Source organism: Alligator sinensis, unplaced genomic scaffold, assembly GCF_000455745.1.
Source record: "Alligator sinensis unplaced genomic scaffold, ASM45574v1 scaffold247_1, whole genome shotgun sequence".
Lineage (NCBI taxonomy): Eukaryota > Metazoa > Chordata > Crocodylia > Alligatoridae > Alligator > Alligator sinensis.
The window spans coordinates 1,917,675-1,933,571 of NW_005842002.1; the positions used below are offsets into that span (position 1 = coordinate 1,917,675).

Below are 15,897 nucleotides of genomic sequence, written 5' to 3' on the forward strand. Positions count from 1 at the left end.
CAGCTGCATGCCTCCCTCTACCCCTCTGCTGCCCACACATGGTGGGCACCATCACATTGCACCCCACATCGCTTGCCCACAAAGCCCCCCACAGGGGGGCACCCCTGCCCTCACCCCCTGGCCCTGCTTCCAGCTATGGTGTGCCACCTGGGGCTGGCAGCACCCCCCACTCCCTCAGCCCCTAACCAGCTTCCCCAGCCCTGCCCCACAGCCCCCAAGCCCCACTTAACTCTAGTATCCAGGGGTGAAGGGCATGGCTTCGCAGTGGCAGCGCTTGCCCTCAAAGCCCCCCCACCCTGCATGCAGTCACCACCACCCCACACCACCGCGGAGCTGTGCAGCCAGTTGCGGGGCATGCCACTGCATGCAAGCACTCTGTTTCACCTCCCAGCTGGATGGCTCATATGTGACCCGCACACAGCGGTTGCCATAGCACTGCCACTGCCGCACCCTGCACCACTTGCCCACAAACCCTGCATGGTGGTAGCCATGGGATGGTAGTGCAGGGTGCAGTAGCAGAGTTGCAGTGGTGGCCTCTGTGTGCGAACCTCCTGTCAGGCCAGCTGGCATGTGTGTGGCCCACAGTGTGGGACCCTTGCCCTCACCCCCTGGCCCTGCTTCTGAGAGTGGGTACATGGACACACTCCCCCACTTCATGATCTACCCCGCCAGCACCTTCCCTTTCCCCTGCCCTGCCCCACCCCTTTCCCTCACACACACTTACCTGATGGGGTGGGTGCCAGTGTCTGTGTCTGCATGTCTGTGGGTCTGGGGGGCTGTTGCAACTGCTGATGATGAATAAGTGCCCAAGTGAGTAACTCCCTCCCAGCCTACTTTCACAAAAGGTCTCAAAACCCCACTGCAGCAGGGTAAAGTTCACCACTTTCTGAACAAATTCGAAATCTTTTTATCCCATCTCTTCTTCCAGACTTCCTACCAAATTCTATAGCTTTCATCAAAATATGAAATTGCAATTAAAATTACTCTTTTCCCCTCAGGTTTTTCTAAAATAGCACCTTGTATCACCATTCTCGTATTGTGGGTTATTCTTCGAAGTTAATTTATAATAGGTCAGAAAAACATAAGATTTTTGCAACAATGGGTACAATAAAGGCCTTTGACTCCTGTTTTACTTCTTGCTTTCACTTCAGACATGAACATGTATATCTCAAGTATAATAAAACTCAGTATATTTGCTTCAGCATTTTTTTTATTTTTTTTTTTAGTTTCCTCTAATTGTTGACCAGTTCTCCCTACATACCTGTTCTAATCCTTGGACTGGAAAAAACAGTTTTCAGAAAAAGACTTCAAGAAAATTAGAAGATTTTTCCCTTTCTCCTCAGAGAAATTAATGAAAACCCTGAATGTTCTGTCCATTTCAATTTCAGAGACTCAGCTTAGTATGAGGATACAAAGTCTAGAAGATCAAAAATGATGACAGTATGCTATCTTAAGATGCAAGAATTAACAGAATAAAGCAACTGGCCTTTTGCTGATTTACCAGCATCTTGCCAAAGTGCTTCCAGTAAGTGTTCAGTAATCTTCCCCTCCTCTCCCTCTACCTCTGCATGTCAAGCAAGAGCTTTTAAGTATTAAAATATTTAGCAATCTTTGATGTATCAATGCTCTAACAACATTTCTAAAATGTGGCTGCTCTCTTTGCCAGGATATTTTTAAGGTCTGAAGAGTTGGATCACATTGACATGACAATAGAAGACATTTTAGAACAAATCAATAAATTAAACATTAATAAGTTGCTAGGACTGGATGGCATCCATGCAAGAGTTCTGAGGGAACTCAAATGTGAAATTGCAGACCTGCTGGCGATAGTATGCAATCTATCATTACAAATGGCCTCTGTGTCACAGGACTGGTGGATTACCAACATAACACCCATCTTCAGTAGTGATTTGGGAAGCTATGGATCAGTGAATCTCACTTCCATCACTAGGGCAGAAGAAATAGACATATTTGGGACATTTTAAAGAATGTTCATAATTAAGATATGTAAAAAAAACAGTTTTGGTGGACCCCAGGCAATACAGTGGCCAACATGACACCACATTGAGTAGAACATTCATACACCTGAATGTATAAGAACAGGGAAACAAGGTCCAAATAGTGATGACTGGTGAATATGACTTCTGGTCCCAATGGTGTGATAAGAATGATAAAAGGCAACAATGGAGACAATATTAGACATCATGATGAGCAGCAGTGGGACATCATTTTAATTGTGGAGAAGCTTTTTTTAAACCACGGGAAGTTTTTAAAAGGGATTTGATAAGAAAGAAAAACTGAGATTTCTCTCAAGTGCAAGCAGGAACATGGGAAAAAGCATAAAGGTGTCTGAAAAATGAACAAATGGGAAGAATGGAATCCAAAACCATGGTCTAATGAAAGGCAAAAGTCAACCTCTTGATGCTGAATGAGGGATGATAGGTAGCGGGGGTGGGATTTCCTCTGAAGGGCCCTGAAAGTGAAGACAAACAGCTTATATTTGATGCAACACAGAAGGGAGACCCTATGGAAGAATGCAAAGAAAGTGTGACAGTCACAGAGCTGGGCTACAAAATATATCTTTGCCATGGCACTGAATGCGCAGGAGTAGGACAAGGTTGTATTTGTTAAGTCCAGAGAAAAGATTATTGAACTAATTGTGATTTGAGATTATAAGAATCTATATAAAAGTTTCACTTGGATGAACAGATAAGAGAGGCTATTGAGATTTTATACAATAAGAATTGACAATATTTAAATTTTTTCATGGTCCTCAGATCCAGGCTCTCTCAAAGACAGTTATGTTATACAGTGATTGTAAAAGGGCAAGTTTGTTGCAAAGTATTAAGAGCTTTATTTCAGTCCTCCTGAGCTTTAGCTGACAGTGAAACAGCCATAAGGAACTGCCAGAAAGATAGGCCAAGATTTTACTTTGGATAGAAAGTAACAAGTATGGATTGGAGAGGCAGATCCAAGTCACGTACCCAGGGTTGGCAGCCAGGGCTGGATACAGGTATGGGCAAACTGGGCAGCCATCTGGGACCTGGACAGAAAGGGGGCCTGAAAATGGTATTTTTTTCTGTTGTCTGATTATTATTATTATCATTATCTCTGGCAAAAGGGGCCCGATGCTAAAAGTTGGCCTGAGGTCACCAGGAGTCTAGGTATAGTGCTGTTGGCACCTAAACATGTCTGTGGATGAGATGTACACAGATGAGCTGCAGAAGGCAAAAAAGGAGCCCATGGGTAGAGACCAGTAAGTTTTCTACAGAAAGAGTATAAAAAGGTATAATTAATATGTATATCAGCACTTTTGAAACAGACAAAATATTGAAAACCATAGAAATACTGATGTCTTCTCCATCCTGCTGTTCTATGAGCCTATGATTTACACGTATATCATGATCACACAAAAAAAAAAAAACACAAAAAAGCTTTCAGCTGAGTCCCCTATATCATACAACTCTGTATCCCATATGATCTGAAACTTCTTCAGGAAAATTTGTCTAGAGAACAGGAGTGCCTTGATATCTTCAACCTCTGATACTCTGGCAATACTATGGCCCATGAATGTTGTTGCTTCAGCAGTGGATGCTATGAGCCAGGTCTTCAGCCGATACACATTGCTGCCCTGCATTGATGTCAATATGGTTATGTCAGTTTACATTAACTAAGGGTTTAGACCCATTTTGTTGCATCAATTATCCAAAAGTGGTTTTAGACATAAAAAAAACCAATGCAACCTATGCTTTAAGCTATTCTAAATAGAATAATATAAAATCAACCATGAGTTGGTAAACTATACAAGATTTAGGATGGTGCCAGAACATGAAGTTGTCTTGGTACAGAGTACTAAAAATCTGTACCTGCAAGACCCCCACAGAAAAAGGTTAAAAAGATATAAATAATGTGCATATCAGCACTATTGAAATAGCCAAAGTATTGGAAATCTACAAGCCAACATCAGATATCCAGGTTGTTACCATATTGGTCTATAGGCAAAAGGAATCAAAACTCATGGCAGAGGTGATGTCTTTTATTGGACCAAGTAGGTATTTGCAAAAAAAAAAAAAATCTTTATTTGCAAGCTTTTGGACACAGGCACCCTTTGTCAGGTATAGGAGATTGCAAAGACTGTAAGAGTTCTCCTAGGTAGAAATGAATATTCATATTTCACAGGAGAGCAGCAGGTGCAGTAAAGTCTCCTGTTTGGAACAGTTCATTTTGTACAGATTAGGCTCAGAGAAAAGTTGAAAAAGTCTTTTTACCTTGAAGTTGTCTGGCGATAAGCAGGATGTAGAATCAATCAACCCAATCATCAACCCAATGTCAGAGTATTTATAGATGGCACATATGAATTACAACCATTTCATACCAGACAGTAAATAATATTTTGTTTAGCACAACTTCTGTAAAACCATGAGTAGACCCTTAAGCCTGTTAAGAGATGATTGTCCAGATTGTCAGCTATTGCTGAAACTTATATAGAGCTGCTTAGGAGAAGCATGCAAAGATGCTTTACCAATTCCAGATTATCTGTGCTCTAATTCAGTCTCCAAAAAATAAAATGGATGAGATGTCCAGAGATGAACTGCAGAAGGCAAAAAGGAGACCATGGGCAGAAACTGGTAGATCCCCACAGAGAAAGGATAAAAAGGTATAAATAATAAGTACATCAGCACTACTGAAACAGCCAGAGTTTTGGAAACCCTGGAAATAATGATGTCTTCTTCAGTCCTGCTGTTCTATGATCCTATGATTTACATGAACAATGTGATCACACAAAAACACAAAACAGTAAAGGGTGAATTGTCTAAAGGATGTTTTAGCCCACTCCTTTGCCATTCCTGGTCATGCCCATTGAGCCAGCCACATAGGTAAAATAAGAGTAATCGGTCAGGAATGTCTATACTGGCTCCACCTCACTGAAGAAATAAATGGATACAAGTTTACAGACACTTTACAAGAGGAATTAGGTGCAAAGCAGCTACAGTGTGAGAACTGGACTAATATGTTTCAAGTACTGTTTAATACTTTATACATAAAAGTGTGCCTAGATTCACATTTGTTCCATACTATGCATATTTATGAGTATTTATAAAAATTATAAAGTCATGCATATTAAATTTAAAAACGTAAATAGCAGACAGGACATAACCTGGGATCCTGGTTTTCTCTGATAAAAGGCAACTCCCAATTTTTGAATTAAAAAAAGTAACCCAAAACCCACATTTTTCCATGATTAAAATGAAACATTACCAATACACAGATATATAAATCTATAGATAGATAGATATAGATCTATAACGATCTATATATCTATCTATCTATCTATAGATCTAGATCTAGCTATATTGTTGTTTTATTTTGATCACGGAAAAATGTGGATTTTGGGTTACGTTTTTTAACTGGAAATTTGGGGATTTTTTTATTTAGCAGAGAAAACCAGGATCCCTGGACATAACAATGAAATAGATTTCAAAACAAAAGAAAAATCAACTGCCAGACTTACTGGCAAAATAGTAATATTTACTCAACTTCCCTACATAATGTTTTATCCTTTTACAATAAGACTGGTAGAAAGGCAATACCTGTACTGGCAGCACTAAAGGTTCATAAAGTGGAACTACGGGGTGGTGACCTTGTGGTTCATTCAAAAATAGAAAAAAAAACCTATTATTTATTTATTTCTAAGCTTTTAACTCTATCAAATTATATTATGGGGAGATTCATGATTTGAAATGGGAATGTTTAATGTGAGCACTTTAGCTCAGGTAAGAACTCTGATTATTGGATAACAATGAAAACCTGTACCTGTATCAGTTACCCTAAGTGCATTTTAGAAGCTTTTCCTCTTTCAATAACCTTTATTCTGATAGTTAAATAACATTCATATTCTTCTTCAGACAAATGTCCTAGAAAATGTGCGGACAGTCACTGATCCAATATTTCACCTCTATTTAAACAAAACATAAATGTAAGATTAAAGATGCCAGCATGCAGACATATATGCAGGTAGCTGCTTGAAATTTCCTTTATTAAGATTAATAAAGCATTCTTTTGATCTAGAAACCTACCTATCTGAATTAGACAACTAAAAACAAGAGGCCATTACTAGACTGTGATTCATTCAAATGAGATATGCAGTCATTATGAGCAAGCAACATCAGACTCCATATACAGACAGGGTATGTTCTTACAGGGAGAATGAGATAGATAGACTATTTAAATCACTATTTATGGTCTTGCTCATTGTTTGATGAAATAAAATAAAAATGGATATCTCCTTGTGGCAGGGCATTGTTGGTGCCTGCCACTTTAAGGGCCAAGCCAAGCTACCAGCAGGTGATTGATTGTGGCAGCCCTTTTAGATCCCTGGCTGCCTATATAAACAAGACAGTTCACTGCTGGCAGGCCAGGTAGTAACATTGCCTGGCTGTAAGGCTGCATGCAACATCCTGGAGGTAAGGGCAAGAGCTATAAGGGATGGTTTGGAGGCTCCCGGTCCTGGGCATGACCTAAAACTGCACCCTGCTGGGAGTGGGTGACCTGGTGAGGCGCTCAGTAGCACAGGAGCCCCCAGGAAATGCCGGGTCAGTTACCAGCCCAGTGAAAGGTGGCTAGGAGCGCCTTAACCCCTTTTGGGTTTGTTCATGTTCCATCAGACCAGGGTAGGCCAGGTAAGCTTTGGGAAGCACCTGAGCCTGCTGGGGGAATGACCCCACAGGGCCAGGCATGCTTCCAGAAGCACCTGAGCCAGGAATGGGGAACCCCAATCCCTAAGTGCAGGCAGGAGGCATAAACTCAACCAAGGGACTCAACTGGTCAATGCTGGGGCCAGGACTGCAAGGGTCAAGAGGGCCAGGGGCCCACCGCGAGGGATGCCCAGGATGAACAAAGAAGCTTGGGGTCCTGACCGGCCAAAGACGGGGCCAGGGCTTATACAGAAGCCGAAGGCCCCATAATTGGGGCCACAGCTAATGGGCCAAGGGGAGCGTTGAGCCAACTGCCTGAGATGCCATCTGCAAGGCTTAGGCCGCGGTGTAGGGATGGAACGGAGCCATGGATAGCCACCCCCCACAATATTGGGGTGCAAAATGGGCAGCCTCCTGCCTTAATTAACAACATAATTAATTACAACAAGGCATGGCAAGAGAGTTAGATGGGTCGCATGCCCAGAGGCAGGTGGGAAACTAGCTCTGTGGCTAGTCAGGCACCCCCACTTTGCCACACTCCTTTAGTTGAAAATTTTAAAGACTACACATGCACTTTAATGTGCACAGGCACCTGTACACACCACACATTTTAATCGTCATTTAATTACATAGGTTTATAAAATTTTAAACTTTTTTATTTTGGAGTGTTGCATCTGTATTTACATGCACTAGGTTTTCAAACGAATTAAGCCAGGTCCCTGGCTGGCAACACAGGAGAGCGGGATGGTCCAGTGCTGCCTCCCAGACCAGGCCCCCCCACACACCCTGCGCCTATGCCCTGCCATGCAGCTGTGGAAGCAGGGAGCTGGCAAACAAGAAAAAAAAAATGTGGAAGCAATTCAAAAGTGAAAGCAACTTGAGGGGGGGGAACTACAAAAAAAATCATACCGCCACCTGGTGGACAAAGACTCATTGCACGTCTCTGAGTGCCTTTGTGTTTGCATGCAATGAATCCATGGATGCACTGCTTTAATTCCCGGCAAGCCAAACTAAACTACTTCCAAGGACTTTTAGTTTAATGCACAAAAAGGACTTTTAAAAGCATCATGAAATCCTGCTCATGCAAACAGACACACAGTTGCAGTGCATGAAAGGGCAAAAATCATGGTGTGTACATGAGCTCCGTTAGCCTATTTTAAAGTGCATTAAAATGTCGTTTCAAAACATGCTATTTAGTTAATGTGCATTAAAATAGGCTAATGCACATTAAGTATCACTTTAAAATGTGCTCTTTGATGCACATTAAGACAGGCTAATGTACATTTTCCTAGTACCTCACAATGGATGGTGCATATACACAACACGGGAAGCTGTTCCAGTGGGCTGGAATTCCAGTGCATCTGAGCAAACTCAATTAATCAATCTGCTGGAGCATGGCAATTACTGTTCTACACTAGCCTCTCATGTCTTGCGTATCAGCATCCCTACACTTCAAAATGGCAGCAGGGATGCTTTATCTAAAGCTCATTTCATGAGCTTTAGATACAGTGCCCCCACTGCCATTTTGAAGCACATTAATACACCTAAATGGAGCCACTCTAACTAAAGTGCCCCCTCACCCCCTGCAGCACGTGCATGAACACCTGGAGGTACTACATTTAATACATATGAACTAAAGGGCCTTAATACATGTGTAGACGTGCCCTTATTGTGCATCTTATACTCCCTGGGCATTTTTTCTTGATTTGCACACAGAATAAGGACCAAACTCAACTTAAATTTCCCTGTTCTTATTCTTTTACTATAGCATATTGTTCCATTTTTATCTATTTACTGTCATACAATATGTTTGTTTTAATTTGATTTAAATTGGTAGAATATATATGTTTATTTATGCTTTTACCAATAAACATATATTATATAATTTCTTATACTATAATACTATTGTCAATTTTATTTTATTGGTTTAGTGAAAACTATAAATAAACTACTACCACTGCAAGGCATGCATATTGTTTCAGTGAATCTAAATGTACATGTAACTAAGTCAAAGAACTATTAATCATATATAATGCTGACAGGCATCAAAATACCTAAAGTTAATCTTTCCTAACCAAGAAAAGCAAACTGGAAAAATGTATTATTGAGCTCAATTTTAAAGAAGAAAAGAAAAGAAAAGAATGCTTGGACTTTTAAAGCCAAGAGAGTGTTCAGGAACTGAGCAAATGTTTGCACTTTTGACCTGATATAAGAAAAGAGCATTGTGAGAAACTCTTTTCTGAAAGCAATTACAGATTTGCATAAAATATGCTCAGTGAAGCCCCACACGTGTTTTAGGTTCAGTGTTCTAAGTGTTTATACACTTTAATTCTTATTCCTGATAAAAATCACAAATATGGGCACATGCTTATTCTCCGTTTCTCTGACCCCTCACTATGGCAGGTTAAAAGATTATTTTTACTATGGCATGATCCCCTTAGAGAACATTGCACTCCAACTTCCAAGTAAAGCTGCAAGGACTGGTCTACTGCCAGTGCCTACAAAGTTCAACTCAAAAAACCATCATGAGCCAAATCCTGAGGGTTTCATTTAGTCCTAATATCCAATGGTGAGTTGCTGTGCTTGGACAGTCTTCTGATTTATATTTGTGTTTCTTGTATAAGACAACATTCACTTTTTTAAGAGCAGACTTGGGGCACTATGGCATGCAGGTTCTATTTAATGTGTTGACTTTTCCCATTTTATATTTAAACTCTTCCTCAAACCCCTCACTGGGCACCTCTGGCTAGGCTGGCCAGTGCAGGGGAGAAGAGGCTTCTGCCTGTCAGGGACTTTAAACCCCATGCCAGGCAGATCTGACCAGGCTGCCAGATCTGGCAGCATCTGTTCCCTCATGCCAGTCAATCTACCCAGAACTGCTGGATGTGGGGCTTAACATCCCTGTAGAAGAAGCTAAAGGCTACCTCCTGCAGGAAGCCTCTCCTCCTCCAATGCCTAGCTGCTTGGTGTGGGGTTTCAACAGTCAGGTGATTGTTAGCCCCAGCCAGGACAGCCTCAGGTCTCTAACCTGGGACTGTCCAAGGCCGAAAAAAAACTGGCTAAGGCCGATGACTGTCTACTTTGACAGCCCCAGATGAACTGGACATGGGACTGTCTGGGATTGGGGCCAACAATTAGCTGACTGTTGGCCCCAGTTCCTGGACAGCTCTGGTTCTCAAATGGGACCTGGGACAGTCTGGCAGGGCCAACAATCAGCTGACTGTTGGCTCTGAATGTGGCAAGTAGTAATGGCTGTATTGGGATCTGATCCCCAATCCCAAAATCCCACCTCCTGACATACACATGTGGCATAGCAGGAGACCCAACTGTTGGGATCAGGGATCATATGACACTGGACTATTAAAGAATATGTTCCAGGGGCTTGAGTGATTGCAGAGTTAAGCCTTTACTCCCTACAACTGATGCAGACTGCTCTTTCTTTCCAAGTATCACTTTTCATTCTAACTGGTTATCTTGCACCCATTGCAAAGGTTATTTTCTACTCATTGCAGTTAATTCAGTAAACCATCCAACATCTCTGTTATAAATGCAATTAATGCATGGAGTATTGCCATGTCAGTACAGGATAACTGAATACCTGAAGCAATTGTATCTTTTGACCATGGTTATTTCTATATCTGGTGTTTTAACATACATTTATGGAACTGTAAATTAAAATAATCTTTACAAACGTTTATTTTCACTAAAAGCATAAAAAATGTTTTGTCACTGTAATTTATCATGCTGTTCTTTGGCTGAGCGTTTATGCTTCTCGTCACGGCTGGCTGTTTCGGTGCCCTTCTGGGAGGACAACGTGGCATGCCACTTCTAGCTTTTAAGGGCAGGGGTTCCCAACCTTTTTAGGCTGAAGCTGCACGATTTTCTTTTCCTCACCAGGAATTCACTTCTGGTCTCCCTGTGGTCTCCTTCCAGGCTGTTCCTATCTCCGTACTCAAGTTCTGCCCTGTCAATCAGTGTTGGCATGCGCTCATAAAGCATGTGCATGCTGGGGCCTGGGTTTCCCCCTCAGTATTCAATGTTGTCAGTTCTGTCTCCAGCTGCCATCCAGACTGCTCTGTGTCCTCCAGTAAGTATCTTCTAGTGGCGGGTGTCTTTTCTCTGCCACAGTCGAATTCCCTCAGCACTAGACTAAAAGAATATTATATGAAGGCAAGGCAAAATCTGATCATCTATATCTGGACATTTTTACAATATTCCTTCATACTGATGTGTTCAAACCTTACCAATTGTTTATAAATAAATTATTGTCAATGATTATACTTTAAGAATAAAATGGAATTTAAGAGTTAAAGATATTTAAAAGTGACCATCTGCAGGGACTGAAGTTCAAAACTGTAAGTGATAAAATAAGAGGAGAAAAAACTAAGCCAGTACTGGCCTGGCCATGCAATGCGTCTAGTAAAGTAACATTTCAGATACCCTTTGAATCTTTGAAGTACCAAAACTTTTTGCTACCTTATTAAAAATAATGGTGCTATCCTTCAAAGTGTAGCCTTTAGCTTGCTGCACATTAGTCTTCGATGGATAGCCTACAGAAGTCACACGTCAAAGGTTTCAAAAGCTAAAAAAGGTTCAGAAATGTTGAGAAATAATGAAGAAAATAAACTGTAAGTTCCAGGAATTCATTCCAGTCTGGTAGGCTCCTGAATATACATAACTGCATTATACAAACATAAAAAGAGGAATAAAATAGTGCCATCTTAATTTACATGCAAGTAAAATAAACCACCATTAAAATAAAAGTAGATCCAAAACTACAGGTTACATAACTGAAATAAAAGTGTGAGAGTCAACCAATAAATTTTGGTAAGATCATTGCATCCATTTAAATAAATTGGACTATTAAAAATGTGTTTTGTTCAGTCATGATATATACATGCCTGTAATGAAACCAGATCAGAGTTCTTGGCCCAGACAGTCACAATCAGATGATTAGGACAGTTGATACCTGAGGCTGCAGAGAAACAGGTGCCACCTGCAGGGAGCCCTGATCAGTGCCCTGGGTCCACCTAATACTAGTGGGGCAATAGGGTATCCAATCCCCTGCGGCCACAAGTAAAAGACCTCACCCCTCTAACCCTTGAAAGCTAGACCCAGCTTACAGTAATGTCTGGGCAAAGACTCAGGTACTTGTTTCTGACCCTCCTGTGCTTCCTAGCATTACTTCTGAGATCTCTAATCTTGTCCCTTGGCTCACCAGGACTTGGCTCAGGTTTCTCATTTCAGTTCTGGCTTTTGGTATACTCTGACTTCAGCTCTTAACTTTGGTATACTCTGCCTCTGGCTCTGGCTGTGGTTCACTCTGACTTGACTCTGGCTCCTGATTTTGGGTTGGAGTCCTGGTATATTCTGACTCCAGCTCTGAACCTTGGCATACCCGAACTACAGCTCTGGTGTAGCCTGACATGGTTCTGACTCCTGATGCCAGGTTGGATTCCTAGCTTACCCTGACCTCAGCACCAGGTGCTGGTTCCCCCCGACTCTAGCTTTGAAACTCTGGCTCTCTGGGAATCTGACCCTTGGACTTTGCCCACATATTAGGTGGCCTCCCCTGACCACTCATGGTCTGGTTCCTAACAAGGCCCTAGTGAAATAATTGACCATTCTTATTAAAACCATATCTTGTTTTCCCTGCTCCCTGACATTACTTGCATGCCCTTCCACTGTGTAGTGTGGCAAGATTAAATATACAGTTAGCTGTGCTATGAAATAACACTCTAAAATAATTGTTCTAAATCATGAAACTGCCCCTGAATTCCCTTTCCCCCAACTTCTGTTACTTCAGAGGGAGTGGGTAATTATTTCCATGGAAGTTCTGGATGAACAATGATAGCGAGGCCAGAACATATTTTACATATATGCTAGTTAAAAAGCTTTGTCACATCTCCCTCCAAACACCAGAACACGCCATTTCCATGGCTAACCAAATCACCCGGGTTCTGTTGAATGAAGCCGAGGCCAAGGAAAGTCTGGCAGAAGAAGGTTGCATTTTCTGCACCATGACACGAAAATGCATTGGCCTAGCAATAAGCTTGAAGAAGAGTGTTATCATGCACCAATGCTCTTCAGAACCAGTTCCAGATATCATCCTAGATAGTACTCATCTGGGTGTTGTTGACTGATTCTTCTACCTTGGCTCTACCAGCAATGTATTTTTTGATGCTTAACTCACTAGTAGAATCAGCAAAGCAGCCAGGAACTTTGGTCTTCTGCAAGACAGAGCCTGGAACAATAACAAGCTGTTAACTAAAGTAAAAATCCATATTTATGAGGCATGTGTTTTTTCCATTCTTCTATAAGGCTCAGAAATGCAGATGACTTGCATACAAACATACCAAAAGACTACACACACCACTTTCATATCAGATGCCTGCATACAATTCTTCAAATAAGATGGCAAGACAGGGTGGCAAATGTGGAAGTGTTAAATCATGCTGGTATATCATCCATGGGAACTTGGATTAGTATGAAAAACCCAGGTGGCTTGGTAATGTCAAGTGAATGCTGGGTCACAGGACCCTGAAGAACGTGCTGTATTCTGAAGCTAGAGAAGAGTCTAGAAAGAGAGGAAGACTGCTATGCAGATTTCAGGATGCAGGCAAAGATGACTTAAAATCCTTTGGAAGCTCTATGGGTGATTGGGAAAGGAGTGCAGAATGATGCTCTGGTTGGCAAAGTCAGCCTGCAGATGGAGCAAGGAACTGAGAGGCAGACTAGATCAAGTTTTGTGATGATCGGCATCAGAGAAGGAAAGACCCTGCTGCTTGGATTCAGAGCATTGCTAGTACATGGGTGTGTCCTACCTGTGGGCAGGACTGTCACTCGTGCATTGGTCTCAGCAGCCACCGAAGAACTCATTGGTGCATACACCATACTTTGTAAAGAATAATGATGCCATTGACACAAAAACTCATCTGAGGGGAGAGATAGCTAGTAACATGCATAGATGTATACAGATCAACTAGGTAAAACACCTTCACAGAGATGCATTCAAGATTGCAATGCACAGAATTTTTACTATCAGCCCCAGAGTAGCTTTTCATCCCAGCCTTCTTCTTGTATGAGAGAAAAGATGTCCTTTACAGCCCTATGTAGGTTCATGCAAATACCTTGATAAGTGACCTTCTTTGGGTACAAGAATTAGACTCAGTGCATATTAGAGCACAAATTCCATACCAACAGAAACCTGCACCTTTGTAGTACACATCACAGAAATCATGAAACGATGTTGTCGCAGGGAGAGGCAAACCAGGGGACTCCCAAGCCCATGAGGGGAACCCCAGGGCTAGGAGCCGGAGGTATAACAGGGAAAGTGAAAGTAAAGAAAGAAAAATTACTCACAGCAGGACGGGAGGAGGAGCGAGGACAGCGGGGAAAGCCCGTGTGAGGCATTGACCGTGCCTTTAGTCAGCTGCGGCCAGCAGATGACGTCACCCCCAATCACTGGCCAGCAGAAACAAAAGGGCCGGTAGTGAGAGGGAGCGGGGGCACATGGACACCGGCAGAGGGCCTGGTCAGTGAGGCCAGCCGGAGGCGTGGATCGCCGGGGGAGACTGTGCGCACTGGCTGCAGAGCGGTGGAGAAACCCGGCGGTGAGGCAGCACCCAGAGCCAAAGTAACAGCTGCAGGCAAGCCTGGAGATGAGCCGGTAGGAGCACCCAGGGCACAGGGAGGTGAACGGACCTGGCTGTCACAACCCAAAGTTGTGGTTTTTTGTGTTTGAGTGTGCTTCGACATTGCTAAATCATGTTCCCACCAAAATTGCAGCTCTTCTGCACGGTGGAGTGTTCTGCTGCAACAGAGAACCCGCGTGCAGGAGCTTTTCCCACCAGTTCTGTAGCTTTCTTTGCATAGTGCATTTCTTTTGCATTATAGTAATGCGCGATGCAAGGAGTCCCTGCCATTTATATTAGGATTTGCACCACATTATTGGCCAGTCTTAATGTAAGCACACGTGGCAGCTAGCTATTGGCTTGCTAGCCGTACAAAAGGCTTGGGTAGTTTCTGCCCAAGTCGGAGAGAGAGAAAGCACGTGGTGTTCGGGAAAGGAGCGTGAGGATCTCTAAGCGCTGCTGGTCCATACGAACCCAGCTTTTTCCTTAAGAGGGCAACAGAGGTTTAATTTGTCGAACCCACGGAGCTTCAACAACTCCACGGAACTTATTTACCGTCCCCTCGGAGCCTTAACAACTCCGAGGCAACTAACCTCTAGCCTCTCCCCATTGCCGATCGCAGCCCAGACGTATCCCTATCCTAAGGACCCAATTGTCGAGCCCACGGAGTTTAACAGCTCTGGGGAACCTGGGAACCGAGTAACACTCACGGAGATACAGCTGCTCTGTGGGAACTTATTCTTGAACCCCGCGGAGCCTGGATCACTCCGGGGTCAAGGAACCGAGTTTATTAGAGTCCTCCACCAAGAACTCAAGCAGAGCTGAGCCTGGAAAGCTGACCAGCCTACACCGCGACCACCTTGGGTGTAAGTAAATAATCTTTTCAATCAACCATTACGCCTCTGTGACTGATTCTAGCTAGAGCGTACCAAACCGCGCTGCGGTTTTTTCCAACCCCATGTACCCGGGCTACCAGCCACAGCCTGTGTACACACAAGAGATGGGCTAGGCTCACCCCCGGCTCGCACATGGCAACCCAAATGGGATCGGGAGAGAGCTCGCACATGGTGACCCAGGCGAGATCGGCAGTCGTCCTGCACATGGCGACGAGGATGGGATCGGAATTGGGAGAAGACACGCTAGAGCTAGAATTGGTTAGGAATTGCCCTTGGCGCGATAACCAACGCCAAGTGAGAACCTTTGAGGAGCTGGAAGTGCATATCGCTTACCACCGGGCGGGCGGAACGGGTGAAAGATTTGTGAGCAGACGCCTTTTGCTAAAGGGAGAAGAGGGAGTCTCCAAAGACGGAGCTCCGAGAGAAAGGGAGGTCTATTTGCTCCCCGCGGCATTCGGGTGTATAATGAGGAACGAGCAGGTCCTGTTCAGGCCCCTCGATACTGTGTCCCTCGCCGAACCCAACCTGGCGGGCGAGACGAACCCGACCTTCACCCAGGAGTGTGCCCAATGTCTAGGATATGCTCGGGAGAGTGGAAAACCGGAGCCGATCGTCCGGTTCCCTCCCCTCATGGCGGCTAGATTAAGGGGGCACGAGCTATCATCCGAGCCC

General features: G+C 43.3%; 1 protein-coding gene across 1 annotated transcript in view; it reads right to left on the reverse strand.

Annotated features, from left to right (window-relative positions):
• GABRG1 (gamma-aminobutyric acid type A receptor gamma1 subunit) overlaps positions 1-15,897 on the reverse strand; it is a 149,955-nt gene that overhangs the window by 26,913 nt on the left and 107,145 nt on the right.